Raw genomic sequence first — 14,787 nt, forward strand, 5'->3', positions numbered from 1 at the left:
TATATGTGCAGTAACAGAAACCTGGTTTAAGGCTCCAGAGAGCACCCCAGCACTACCAGGCTACAACTCATACCTTACATTTCGGTCACAAAACCCGGACCGAAATACAAAAGGCGGGGGCGTATCCATATTCATCAAGGATACCCACACCTCCAGGTTAGTGGCAGAGCACAATGCTTCAGAGATCATCCACGTGCAACTAACAACGGGCAAAACTGCAATTCAAAATGTAGCTTGCTACAGATCACCCACCATGTCCCAGGACCCCCATTCCACATTTCTGGAAACAATGAGAAACATAAAGGTCCTACCAAACACCCTGATATTGGGTGATTTCAGTTACCCAAGCATTAACTGGGAGAACTACTAAAGTACTAACTCCCGTGCCCAACATTTCCTACACTTTATAAACTCAAACACCCTGGATCAACTGGTCAACACCCCCACCAACATGGGCAACTGGTGTTCCGCACCGGAGGTCAACCCCTCGTTGGTTAGATCTGACCATAAACTAATCACTCTGGATATCCACATTCCGCCCCCACCCTCGGTCAAAGAAACCACTGTGAAAAACTTTTCAAAAGCAAACTTCACGTTACTTAAGACCGAGGTGGAAAGTTTCAAAGTCCCCATGCCAAAGGATAACGCTGTCCAAGCTGCAAAATCCTTTACTAATGCACTCTACGGACACCTACAAGAATGCATGGATTGTGCTATCCCAAGCAAAACCAAGACTCACTCCCCAAAGAAAAGGAAACCAGTCTGGTGGACCCCTGCCATAAACAAGCTATACAATAGAAGGAGGAAACTAGTGCAGGAAAGAGTAAAATCCCAAGAAGGGAAGACATCCCTGATCAGTATCAGCAAGAAACTATGATCCCTCATAAAATCATCCAAGGCTAGCTTTGAAAGAAAAATTGCCAAGGAGTCCAAAGATAACCACACGACATTTTTTAGCTATGTCAAGAATCTAAATGGCAATTCTCAGATATGCTCAGAGATGGTGCAGAATGGCACAAAATACACTGAACCGACCAATATCACCAACATCCTGGCAGACATGTTCAGTGCAAACTTCACCCCCCTCTCACCCCCAAAAGGGCCCATAACCATACCAGAAGAATGTAGTGCCCCTGAAATCTCAAACATTCAGGTTAAAACAGCCCTCTCCAAAGCCAAAAACACAGCATCACTGGGACCGGATGGTGTTAAAGGCTGCGTCCTACATCAGCTCAAAGATTAACTAAGCCCTCACCTAAACGCACTGTTCAAACTCAGCCTCTCCACAGGCTATGTGCCCATAGAATGGCGCACAGCACAGCAATGGTTATTCTGCTCCACAAAGGTGGAGCAACAACAGACCCCGGGAACTATCGCCCTATAAGCCTGACTAGCTTGGTCTGCAAGGCTATGGAGCGCATCATGATGGATCTCACAAACAGAGACATTGGGAACTTCAAAACACTAGACCCTACCCAGTTCAGCTTTGTTAAGGGTAGATCATGCCTCCTAAACCTGGTGGACATCTTTGAGACAGTTACCAAGGCTATAGACAAGGGAAAGGTGGTACACACAGCCTACCTAGACCTCGCAAATGCCTTCGACACCATTCCCCATTCTGGTAATATAGACAAGCTCACCAGCTAAACCCCTGCGTCATGAGATGGGTTGCCAACTGGCTCATGGACAGAACCGACATGGTAAGAGTTGCGGGAGCTAGATCTGACTCTAAACCGGTTACAAGTGGCATTCCCCAGGGCTCAGTCCTAGGACCCCTCCTATTCGGCATATACTTTTCAGAGGTACAGGCAAGCACAGGAGGACTATGGCTGACCAAGTTCGCAGACGACTGCAAACTAGGGGCTGTAATTGACACTCCAGCGGACACAGACATCCTCCAAAAGGGTCTCACTGAGACAAATACCTGGTGTCAAAACCATGGGCTCAAGCTAAATGCCAAAAAGTGCATAGTCATCTCCTTTGGAAAAAAACAAAGTACCCACAAACTACCACATAGGTGGTAGCCCCCTAAATATGGAAAACGTAATAAGGGATCTGGGGACCCAAATAGATAGTAACCTCTCCTTTGATAATCACATTGCCAAAATAGTTAGAAAATCCTTTTATGTGGCCCACTTAATCACAAAAAGGTTTGCATCCAGATCAAAAGAGGTCATTGTGCCCCTCTACGCATCACTCATCAGACCCATCATAGAGTACAATGCCCCATTTGGGATGTGCCTTACAAGACACCTGCAACAGCTGTAAAGACCACAGAAGTACCTCACCAAGAGGATCACTGGCCTCAAACAGATGCCCTATGCAGCTCGACTGAAGAAACTCCAGCTGTACTCTTTTGCATACCGCCTACTCAGAGGTGATCTCTGCCCGACATACAAGGCCATGTCCAACCCAGAATTGATGGACATGCTCCACCTAAAGAAAACCATATCCCCTCGAGCCACATGCTCTAGGGATCTATACCTCACCACAACAATAAATAGGACGTGCTGGAGGGATAGATTCCTGTCCCAGAGACTTCCCTTGCTCTGGGACAAGATTCCAACCTACATTAGGCAGAGCTTCTTGCTAACCCTCTTCAAGAGAAACCTTGACGAGTGGATGGGAAACGGAAGGTTATCCCGGGAATCACTTCAATGGCTGTGCTATACAGAGGCACAGGGAACTAATCCAAGGGGGTGGCAAAAGCCAACACATTCCGGCTAGGCTTATAAACGGCTTCGGGCAGATAGCCTAGCACCTACCTATGAACCTATAATCCTGAAGTATATTCACTAAGGTTTTATCTCTAAATAACATAGGCCAATGTTGTTTTACTTCTTTAACTATCTGTTCAGTCAGGATATTATATGTTGTAACAAAATACACTTCTTTCCTATTCTTATTATTCCTGTTGTATTGCTTCTTTACACCACTTGCTTCAAAAGGCAAATAGTGTGCACTCCTACTTGTGGTAGGAATGCCAAAACGCTTTTCCAGCACTTTTAGCCTAGAATCCAATATTATTTTTCTTTCGTATCCCCTTCTAATAAACATATCTATCATAGTTTGTATGTCCTTCTCAAAAGTATTATCTAAACTACATAACCTATTCATTTTTAAAAACTCATTGTATGGTAACATAGACATTAAATGTGGAGGATGGCAACTCGTACCATATAGGAACAAGTTACCATTGTTCTGTTTCCTGTGTACAGCAGTACAAAGACCTTTACCTATATTACCTGATAAGTCAATGTCTTTACCTGTATTCCTATTTGTATTGCATCAAATTCTAGACCAAAATTATTCATCTGTATATCTTGTATAAAAGGTTGAGCTTCAAAAATATCACCAGCACGCAGAAAAATTAAGTTGTCAATATATCTAAAATATTTGACCACATGTAACTTAAAAAACGAATGACTGTATATGTGGTCAATCTCAAACTTAGCCATCACAATATTGGCATACATGGGGGCAAAAGCTGCCCCCTTGACTGTACCTTGTAACTGGTGAAAAATATCTCCATTAAAAACAAAATAATTGTTCTGAAGACAAAAAGCAACTAATTCTATGAGATAATGTGACAAAGAAGTATCACCTAAAAAATAAAATAAAGCTTGAACTCCTATATTGTGTTTGATATTAGTGTAGAGACTTTTTATACCTAAGCTCAGCTAATACATAGTATATTTCCAAACTATAATTTTATCTAAAAAAAATCATGATATGGTTTCATAAATTCATGTAAAAAGATGCACGTCTTTTAAAAAATACTTTTCTGCAGAGACAATAGGTCGGCCACTTATATTATCAATCACTTTGTGTGTGTTAGCCAGGCAATAAAACAATGCTATATGTGTATTAACAGTACTAAACATTTTAGTGTATTAACAGTACTAAACATTTTAGCTAAGTCAAACTTGGTAAAATATCCCAAACGTAAACCTTTCTTTAACAAAATTAAATATTCTTACATTGCTGCATAATATATATTCACATCACATTTTTCATAATCATCAGTGTTATTTAGATGTGTATAACAAATCTCGGCATATTCTGCACGATTCAACATTAAAATCCGATTCCCTTTGTTAGCTGGTTTTACCACCATCATCCACATAGCTTCTTAAAAGCAGACCATTGTTCTTTAGTTAAATTATGTTGTATATTCAATTTTTGTTGCATAAATATATGAAACAAATTTTCACCACGATAATTCAAGGCAGAAATAAACTCTGAATATTTTCATTCACATATGGAGGTATAAACATAGAATCAGATTGCATTTTATTTGTATCAAAAAAAACTGTAAGCATTATTTAGTTCATCAACAAAACATTCATCAGATATACAAGCGCAAAAAGAATTAGCTGAGCAATCATCCACATCTGTTATTATCTTATCACCTTGCTTTTCAAAGTAAACAAAAGAAGTAACGTCCTTCCAAGCTGAAAAAGTTCAAATTTAATAATGTGTAGTCTCGGTAATACTGTGTGAATGAATTTCAGGCCCAAATTTAGCACTAAAATAGCTGCTTCTGGGATAACTATAGCAGACAAATTAAGTACCAAAGAATCACTCAAAGACAAACTTTACTTACAATTATCAATTCCATTTAGTCTTTTTGTTGTTTTTATCTGAACCAGTGTCTATCGGTATTTCTATTCTGTCCCCAGTCATGTCTGCCCCTTTTCTTACCCTGATATTGGTTTTCATTCCGAAAGTGTTTATTGTGTTCTACAGGGTTCTGTGCTGTAGGTAATGGTGGATACCCATTTGCTTCACTATCTCCTTCTCTAGTCACTTCCATTTCATCCAAAGTTGCAAAGGAAACAGAAGCAGCTTTATGACCTTTCCTTCCCAAATTTGATGATGTCACTGTCTGTTGTGTTTAAATAGAAATGCTTTATCTAAGTTATAGTCTTTTATGTCTCTCTTTTATATTTAGTATGCCAGCCAACTCATGCAGTTCACAGGGAGGGATGTATAACCTACCTATACTTTACCACATTAATATTTCTCATATAGTCCAAAATCTATTGAAAAGATTGTCTCAGGAGAGATGTAAGTTAATAATTCAGATCTGATGATGTCCTTCTCATTCTGCTTCACATATGGGTCTTGAACCTGAACCTCGGATCCGGCTCAGCCACCTCCCAAAGACTTGAACTTCCACACTTAAACTCCTCCCTGTACCCATAATCCTCTACATTCAGCCAAACCTTCTCAGATCTCATTTGCCGCCAGTGTGCCCAGACATGATTTTTTTCCAGGCTCAGATAAGCATTTTTATTTTATATTTCTATTATTATTTTCTTTAGTGTTCCTTCTCCTAGTTTTATATAGAGTAGTTTCCTGCTCCTCTGTGTAGTTTTTTGTGGTGCGTTAGGGGTCTTTTTCTTTTATCTCCTGCCCTGTTTCTTTCGGGCTTCAGCCCTTCTTTCTTGTCTAACCTTTCTTAAAACAAAAAAAAAAGTCTTTGTTTTTTGATAACTTGCTCTTAGTCTAGTTTTTTCCTGGATAGTTGGTCTTTAGTGTCGTAGTTTCTGTTATGGAGAAGCCATCCGGCTTTAAAAGGTGCTCCCAATGCAAGAGGAAGATTCTGCATTCGATCATTGTGTTTACTGCCTTGGGGCCAGGTCATCTTGACTTTCACTGAAAGATCTGTGAGAGTTTTAATTCTAGGGTCTTGCAGGAGAGGAGAAACCAGCTTATTTTGAAAGGCCTGTTGTCTACTTCTGTTTCTCCAGGGGCTCAACCCCTCTCCAAGCTTCTTCTCAGCTCTGACACTATAAAAAAGTGCCCTAAGGAGCTGTAAGCTTCCTCTGAGCCGCCTGGCAAAGCTCCGAGGTTATCAGAGCCAACCTCACCAGCGCCAAGACCTCTGCTCCATTGGATTCAATAGATCTAATGGCTCCAACTGAGCCTTCCACTGTGCCTTCGGATCCTAAGCCTCTGGATCCAAGTAGCCCTCTTCAGATCCGTCAGTCTCTGGATCCACAGTCTTCCAGGAGATCCGTCTTATCTGTGTCTCCTACTTTACTAGAAAAGATCCTCCGAATGCCGAGACGTTCTCGTCTTTCATCGGTGGCTGCTTCTAGGTCCTCTAGAAGCCTTTACCTGGATGTGGACAGAATGGTTAGACCCATAATGAAGGCCCAGATGCAGATGAGGGTTCTCCCTCCTCCATCCTCCCGTGGATCTGAGCTTGCCCAGCCTGCAACCTTTTCTCCTTCTCGGATCCAACTGTATGTTTTGGAGCCCCAGAACAGTAGCTTCCCAAGGGATTCGTGGTCTGATCAGAAGGCCTTTGCTTCCTCTGCTCCAACTGTTGCTTTGACTGCCTCTGCTCCGAGTTCCTCTGATCAGAGTGCATCCCGGATCCGGAGTTTCATGTCCGAATCTGAGGAGAGAGGGTCAGCTCCATTGCTCTCAGTTCAGGCTCTCCCCTCTGAGCTTCGTCCCCTGACAGTGCGGGTTTGGTTCTGTCTGGGAGTTGAAATTCTGGGAGTTGAGTTTCTGGCGGGCTGCCTTCGTCTTCATTAGCAGCTTTGGCTCCAGGGAGCTCAGAGGTATCACTCCTGGACCCTCGGCCTTTCAGGCTTTGGAAAAGGCATTCTCTGCTAGAAAAGCACCAGATTCTTCTGCTGCTGTTCCACCCCATGTTACTCCTCTGGATCGTGGTCTTACATCTAGCATTCTTTTCCAGTGTCAGCCTGTCTCGAAGGACCTCCAGTCTGCTCCACCAGAGGTGGTCCCTTCCTCTTCTGATTCCTCCCCTGAGTATCCCATGGAGGAGATGCCACAGTGAGGACGTGCAAAAGGAAGCACTTGGACTCCCCTATGGAGTCTCTCACAGGGGATACAGACTATGATAAGGGAGAGGAGTCCCACAAAAAGACACCGGACGATGTCTCTTTTGCAGACTTATTCCAGGTTTTGAAGATAAAAGGTGGCTGGACTTCTAAAATCCCCTCTGTGGAGGAATCTGTATTACTGGAGGCCTGCACAATGATGCTGTCTACATCTTGGGTGGTCCCCCAGGCAGACACTCTCATTGTCCCTGGTCACCAGTTGGGCTGGCAGTGGCTGAACTCACCATTTTGCTACAGAAGAGAGTCATCCAAGAGGTCCCGGCCAATCAGAAAGAATCCAGAACTTACTCCCGTTTCTTTTTGATGTAGAAGAAAACAGGGACCTCAGATCCATTCTGGACCCAAGTAATCTCAATTTGTTCATGAAGAAGACCAAGGTCCAGATGGTAACAGTAGAGTCCATAGTCCCATTACTGAGGAAGGATGATTGGATGTGCTCGGTGGACTTCAAAGATGTGTTCTATCACATAAAAATACTCACTCCAGAAGTCAACTGTGCTTCCATCTAGGAGTCAGTCATTTCCAATTTTGAGCTCTGCCTTTGGTCTCACCACAGCCCACCCCCAGGATGTTTACCAAGTCCATGGCTGAGATTGCAGCTAATCTGCATCTGCAAGTTTTCAGGTATTCCCGTATCTGGACGATTGGCTCCTGACTGCCCCCACTCAGCATCAACTTCTCAGGCCAGGGATTACCTTTATCAGTTGTCTCATTGTCTAGGCATTACCATAAATGTGGGCAAGTTGCATCCTATGCCATTTCTGAACCTAGAGTTCATCGGGGTACATCTGAACACGTCTACCCAGATAGCTGCCTTACCCCAACTTTGCAGCGACACTTTGAAGTCCTAAGTTCAAGTTTTTCTACATTCTCCTTCACCTACTGCAAAATTGATTCTAAGTGCTCTGGGGAGTATGGCTGCTGCCATTCTTTTGGTTCCACTAGCAAGGTTCTATATGTGCGTTCTCCAATTGACACTTATCTGTTCAGAGGTCCCTTCTACGTCATCCCCTATCTGCTCCTATCAGGTTGACCAACATTTGCAGATCCCATCTAAGGTGGTGAATTCAAACAGATCTGACTTTAGGCAGATCATTCATTCTTCCCTAACCCTCAGCCACTTTGACCACGGATGCTTCCCATCTGGGGGGGGGCATTTCCAGTGGAAGATGGTCTAATGCACGTGGAATCTGATAAAGACCAGTATGCATATCAATGTCTTGGAGATGAGAGCAGTTCTTTTGTTGTTGCAAGCCTTTCAGGATGCCCTCCCTCCAGGTACGATTACTATTCAGACTGACAACATGTCACTTATATGGTATATCAACAAGCAAAGAGGAACCCACTCGTACCCTCTCTGCAGGGAGGCTATGAGAGTCTGGGAAAGGACGATCTCTTCAAACCACTTTCTTCTTGCAACACATGTACTGGGGAAATCCAGTGTGTTAGCAGACAGGCTCAGCAGGTCTATTCTGATGCCTAATGAATGGTCCTTCCATCATTCAGTGGCGAGTGAGATATTCGACCTGCTGCAACCTCTTACACCACCAAATGCAGCAGTTATTTTGCTCTTATTCCCCCATCTGGCAGCTCCCCGAGGGATGCTCTGGTCCACAATTGGCCTCCAGGACTCTTGTATGCCTATCCTCTCCTTCCTTTGATCCCAAAGTTTCTTCAGAAAGCCAAACAGTTGAAGAGCTCAGTAATCCTCATTGCCCCCTTCTGGCCTTGTCAAGTGTGGTTACCCTTTCTCTGGTCTCACTTCAAACATCCTCCTAGGATTCTGGAACCCAAACAAGGGTCTCTTTTCTCATCCAATATTAGGACACTACCCTGATCTCCACACTGCCAAGTTGACCGCATGGTTTGTCTACTTCCCATGATTGCTAGAGGGCACAGGTTTTCCTCTCCGGTCAAAGCTATCCTTCTGGCCTCTCCGTGACAATTTACTAAGACTTTTTACAAGAGTAAGTGGAAGATATTTTCTATTTGGGCAATCAGTAATAATACTGTTCCTTTTTCAGCTCTGATTCCCTCTATTCTGTCATTCTTGGAATCCTTATTTAAGCAAGGTTCTAGTTTTGCTACCATTAAACTCCAGTTAGCGACTATCTCCAACTTTCATTCAGGATTGCCTTCTGGATTGATTACTTCTGCTAGTTTGTGTAAAGCCTTCATGAAGGGAATTTTTCTCTTGAGGCCTCCTACTAAAGATCCTACACCCCCATGGGATCTCACTCTGGTTTTGCAAGCCTTAACCTAGAGTCCCTTTGACATGGCTAAGGATTGTGCCTTGGACGTTTTTATTGGGAAATCTGCCTTTCTGGTTGCAATTACATCAGCAAAAAGGGTTTCTGAGTTACAAGCCCTTTCTTCCAAGCATCCTTACATCATTTTTCTCAAGGATAGGGTGTCTCTTCGTACTAATCCTTCCTTCATGCCAAAGGTGGCCACATCTTCCAATATCAGCCAGTGTATTCAGCTACCGGTGTTCTTTCCTAATTACTCTAACAAAGGAGAATACCGTCTGCATTCTCTGGATGTTCATAAGCAGCTTAGGTTCTACCTCCATAGGACTAAGCACTTCAGGAGGTTGGACCAGTTATTTGTTTCCCTTTCCCCGAATCATAGGGAGTTAAGCTATTTCCAAAGTGACAGTTGTGAAGTAGATTACTAACTGTATTGCTTTCATTTATGACAAGAATGGTTGACAAGTTGGCAGGTCGTCCAAAAGCCCATTCGACAATATTTATTGCTGTGTCTGCTGCCTTTTCTTCTAAGATTCCCATTGATGACATTTGTGCTGCAGTCACATGGTCTGATTCTCACAGTTGTGTCCAGGAGCAGGACGTATTTTGGTTCATCGGTGCTCCAGCATATATCCTTCCTTGAGGCCACTCAAGAAATCATGTAGCTGCACACTCTGACCCATATGTGAAGCAGAATGAGAAGGACAATATCAGATTGATTAACTTAATATCTGTGTTGTCCTCCTCTTATTCCGCTTCACCTTCCCACCCAACCAGCCCCTCCTTTTGGATATGCTTCTAGAGAATCTAGATAGGCTTTCTTGGAACCATGGTTCCTGGTTATCTTTCCTTCCTTCCTTGGCTTTGGGGTCAGCAAACTCAATCTGAGGAGGTTGGATTGGATGTAGAGGATTATGGTTAATGGAGAAGTTTGAGCCTGGAAGTTCAAGTGTATGGGAAGTGGCCGAGCCAGATCCAACGTTCGGATCCCAGACCCATACGTGAAGCAGAATTAGAAGAGGACAACAGAGATACCAAGTTATAGTAAGTACATAACTAATCATTTTGTGACTTTTAACCAAGTACTAAAATAAATTCCAATATGTGGAATAGAAAGGCAACCTATCTGTAATTATATAATGCATACCACTAAACAGTTAACATTTGAAATGTCAGGACCCACTAGAGCAAGTCCTGAAACATGGATACTGAATGGCCGAAAGATTGGACTTGTATGTACTAAGTCCAAGATACCATTTCTTGGAATATTTCCTTTTCTACGAGGTATGTCAGTCTTGGAGTTTGTGTATATAAGATCTTGTATATATAAGATACAAGAGCCCCCCCACCCCATCCCCCAGAAAAAGGAAGCCTTAAAGAGAAGAGTGATTTTTGAGATTCACTCTTCTCCTGTTTTTTCAGTCTTTTTTTGGCTTTTCAGCACTCAACATTTCGAGTGCCGACATTTCAGTAGAGAACCAATAAGTAACCTAATGCACTCATTTATAGCCCCAGCAGAAAATAAGTCTAAGAAGAGCATGCACACTTCAATTGCTAATAAACCAAAGGTGAAGCCACATAGACTGCGTGTAATCTGACCTTGGTCACATTAGATGACTAATCAGGCACACTGTCCAGACTAAATGCAACCAGGTTACCTCATACATTTTTATTAGTTATAAATTGCATTTTCGGCAACTTTTATCAGTTGCTATCTGACTGACTGTCAGTTCTTCCTCTTCTTGAAAACACAATATATTTAGGGGAAGTCGACACCAGTTCTTTTTACCTTACAGGGAAACCATGTACAGAACTATGACAAGCTTTACTATGCTCATCGGCATCATGTACTGTCAGTAATTATCCAGTACAGGCTTCCCTTCAGATTTTTATTTCACTTCCAATTTCAACAAATCAACCTACTCACTTCCAATTTCAACAAATCAACCTACTCTCACTAAGTAATTTTCTTCATATGGATCACTGATACAGCAGCCTTAGCTGCATGGGTTCTATCCTGCATAGGATGTAATTGCCGTCCAATTTACAGAGCTTTAGGAAACTTTACGTGCACTCAAACCATTAGACAGTTTCAGCTGTGCTAACAAAAAAAGTCAGGCTTGGGCAACAAGCCCTTCAGAGCTGTCTTGCTATCGAGAAGAGCAATCCTTGTGAGCTTTCCTGGATCAGTTGTCAGCTAACACTGTTCCATTACTAGGCAGATAAGTTTCCTTCTGCGGGACTGCTTATATTGGTCTCTAAGATGTAAGCTTCCCTATAAGATAACTGCTCTGTTCTAAATGCAAAGTTTTTGCACTAACTGTTACATATATACCTGTACTTTACTGCTTCCTGCAATGACTTACAGTTTTTCCTTTGTATGTTTGAAAAGTTTGAAAAATTCAATAAAAATATATTTGAAAAAAAGTTTCCTTCTGTGGGAAAAAAACCTCCCGTGTTACTTTTTTACTTATTAAAAGTTAGTACTTTTAAGATAGGAAAAAGTACTTTTCTTGTCTCTTGACTTTTGTATATATTTAAACAGAAGCAAACTTTTTTGGTAAAAAGTTGATCTGATGTCAACTTTCATTCATTCATCAACTTCTGAGTTCTGATGCGATCCTGTGATCCGTCTGTACTGTTACTATAGCTCATGATCATCTAAAAACTCCTTCCTACCTACAATGCACCAACTCCTAAGATGTCCCAGATCTTGTTTGCCACATTCGCAAAATAGACTTCGCCATCTCAGCTCTCAAGCATTTGTTCAGATAAGTCATTATTTGTTTTTTTTCTCTCGAAATCAACATTTTTTCTTACACGTAGTGTATCCTTGTTTATATACAATTGCTAGTATTTTCATATGATTTCTCTTTTTCCTATTTTTATCTCTCAACTTTTCTTGCTACACCTTCAGTGTACTCTTACATACCATTGCTGGTACTGTTTGCCTCCCTTACCCTTTTTTCCTGTTTTTTTTTTTTTTTTTTTTTTTTTTTTTTAAATTCTTTATTCTCCTTTTTCTGTTTACTTTTAAAGATGTCCAAAAAAGGCCCTTTGGGCTTTAAAAAGTGTAAGAAGTGTTGGCCATAAGTTTGCCGTTATCAGATGTACATGGCCTCCCTGAACATACATTGTTCTAGCTGTAAACATTTCAACCTGTGAGTGATAACAGAATGTAAAAATAAGTTAATCTTAAAAGATTTACTACACACGTTTTTTTTGGAAGCAATTACTGGGGCTCATCACCCTAAAATTCGTTCGAAGGAGACTTCAAAAAAGTCCCCTAGACTGTCTGGCTCTTCCACTTCATTGTCGACAGAACCTCCTAAAAGAAAAAAACTTAGATTGTAACCAAAGGCTTCCGTATCAAAGCCGGCTGTTGGATCTCCAAACTCTTCTTCAGATCGGAGTTTTTTAGATCCAACGCTCCTTCCAAGAACTCAGTATTCACCATCTATTGACCTGGTGCCATCTAAGGTCCCATCTCACTTTTTGGAGGGATGGCATTCACAGTCCCCTTCTGTATCCTCATCTCTTTCTTCCAGGAGTCTCATGGAAGCAGGCATGGATAGGATAATGAGGAAATTTCTCCCAGCACAGATACAGGAGGGGGGTTCTCCCAGCTCTTACCCCTTCATGTCAGGAACCCTTGGTCTGCTGTACTCCCACTGTTATCATCTTCTCCAATCCTACAGTCTGTTTTGGAATCCTTAAATCTGAGTTTGCCAGGACCTTCTGGCTTGGATCCAAGGGTAGTTGTGTCCTTGGATCTGAGGATTTCTCTGAGTGCTCCAGATCCGATGAGTTCAGAACTAGGAGACTCAGAGGCATAGTGTTCCGGTCAGATCCAAGGTGTTGGAATAGTTTTTGGAGTAGTCTCTGCCCCTCAGAACCTTGGCTTTGGACATCTAGGCTCTGATCTCTGCCTCATGTGGAATGCCTTTGAGGTATATGGAGCCAATGGTTCAAAAGTGTGGCTTCTCTGCTCCATCGGCTTCCTTTACCCCGGCCATTCTGCCTTTAAGGTAGTGGAGAGTGTTTTCTGCTTCAGTTGGATGGACAGCCCCCCCCCCCCAGATCTCTGTTCAGGATCTTGTGCGTCTCTGCACATTTGAGCCTCAACATTTGAATCCACAGGGACAGCCAGCTAAACTTCTCCAGGCTACCCAGCAGGTTATCACCATCTTTTATGATACTACTTTGGAGCATCCCACCGAAAAAGTACCTTGGAAGAGAAAGTGCGAAAGGGGACACTTAGATCCCCCTCAGGAATCTATCACTGAAGATACTGATTTTGATGAAGGGGAAGGATTCCCAAGATCAACACCCAAAGACATCTCAATTTGGAGACATACTAGAGATGTTTAAACAAAGGGTTGGTTAGTACTCCCACAATCCTCCTCTGGAGGAATCTGTATTCCTGGAGGTGTTTGAATCTGGCCTGTCTACCTCCTGGATTACTCCTCCCACTGATGACCTCATTGATTTGATCTCTTAGTGGGTGTGGAAGGAGCCTGACTTGGTTAAACTTATCCCTAACAGACTGGATCTAATTCTGACACCACTGGCAGGAAGGGAATTTTGGAGTAAGGAAGTACCTGAGGATGCCATGGTCATGGCAGCGGCCACTAAGAAGGAGCTTGTGGAACAAAATTCCACTATTTGTCCCCCTAACAGGGAGTTGAGGGCTTTGGACAGATTTGGGAAGTGCATCTACATTTCAGCGAACTTTGCTCTTAGGTCGCTGCAATATTTGGCACATTTTACTAGGTTTCAAAGATTTGATAAAAGAACTGTCAAATAATTCTCTGTCAGGGGCCACTACTGTTGATGCTGAGGCTTCTTTGGCCTCACAGTTGGTGACCCTACAGTCCATTTCAAACTCCTCCACGAGGCTTGTCTCTAAGGCAGCTGAAGGTACCTCAAGGGCAGCGGGTTCTGGGGTCTCAATTAGGAGCCATGCCTGGATGTGCTTGTGTGACTTTATGGAGCCCTTCAAGTCCTCTTTTGTCGTGCCTCTTTTGTCGAAACTTCTTTATTCAGCCTCAGAGTGAAGAACACACCCTCCAGGTGCAAAAAAGTTAGAAAGACACACACTGCTGTGGGAGTATATTTTTTGACCCCCTCTAAGGACCATCTATAGGAACCGATGAGGAGGATGAATAATGTGGTTCAAAATATCTCTAGGTCCTTTTCAAGATCTATGTGGTGACAGTTCTCCCAGAGGGAGTGGGCGGAACTTGTATGGAAGATGCCATCCAAGCAGAGGTGGCCCGCAAAACCAGGGGTCTAGAGATTCTTTCTTGGACAGGTGCTTCTGAAAGGAGGCCCGATTGTCCCCCTCTGGGGCCAATTGGGGGTTGTATATCTCTGCACCAGGCAGCCTGGCTGGATAACACAAAAGATAGGTGGGAGCATAGGATCATTTCCAGAGGTTATATAATTTCCTTTTCCCTTCCACCTCCACCCTCACGCAAGTTTCCTGATGTCCCACCCAATCAGAGGACCACTTTAGATAAATTGATTGTAAGACCTGCTGACAAAGGGGGCAATTGGGTCATTATGGATAGTGAAAAGTACGTGGGTAGTGTTGAGGCACTACTTAGAGAAGATACCTATGAAAAATTAGGTTTCAACTCATTAAAGCAGTATTC

Source organism: Protopterus annectens, chromosome 1.part2 (genome assembly GCF_019279795.1).
Source record: "Protopterus annectens isolate FY-2018-M chromosome 1.part2, PAN1.0, whole genome shotgun sequence".
Taxonomy (NCBI): Eukaryota; Metazoa; Chordata; order Ceratodontiformes; family Protopteridae; genus Protopterus; species Protopterus annectens.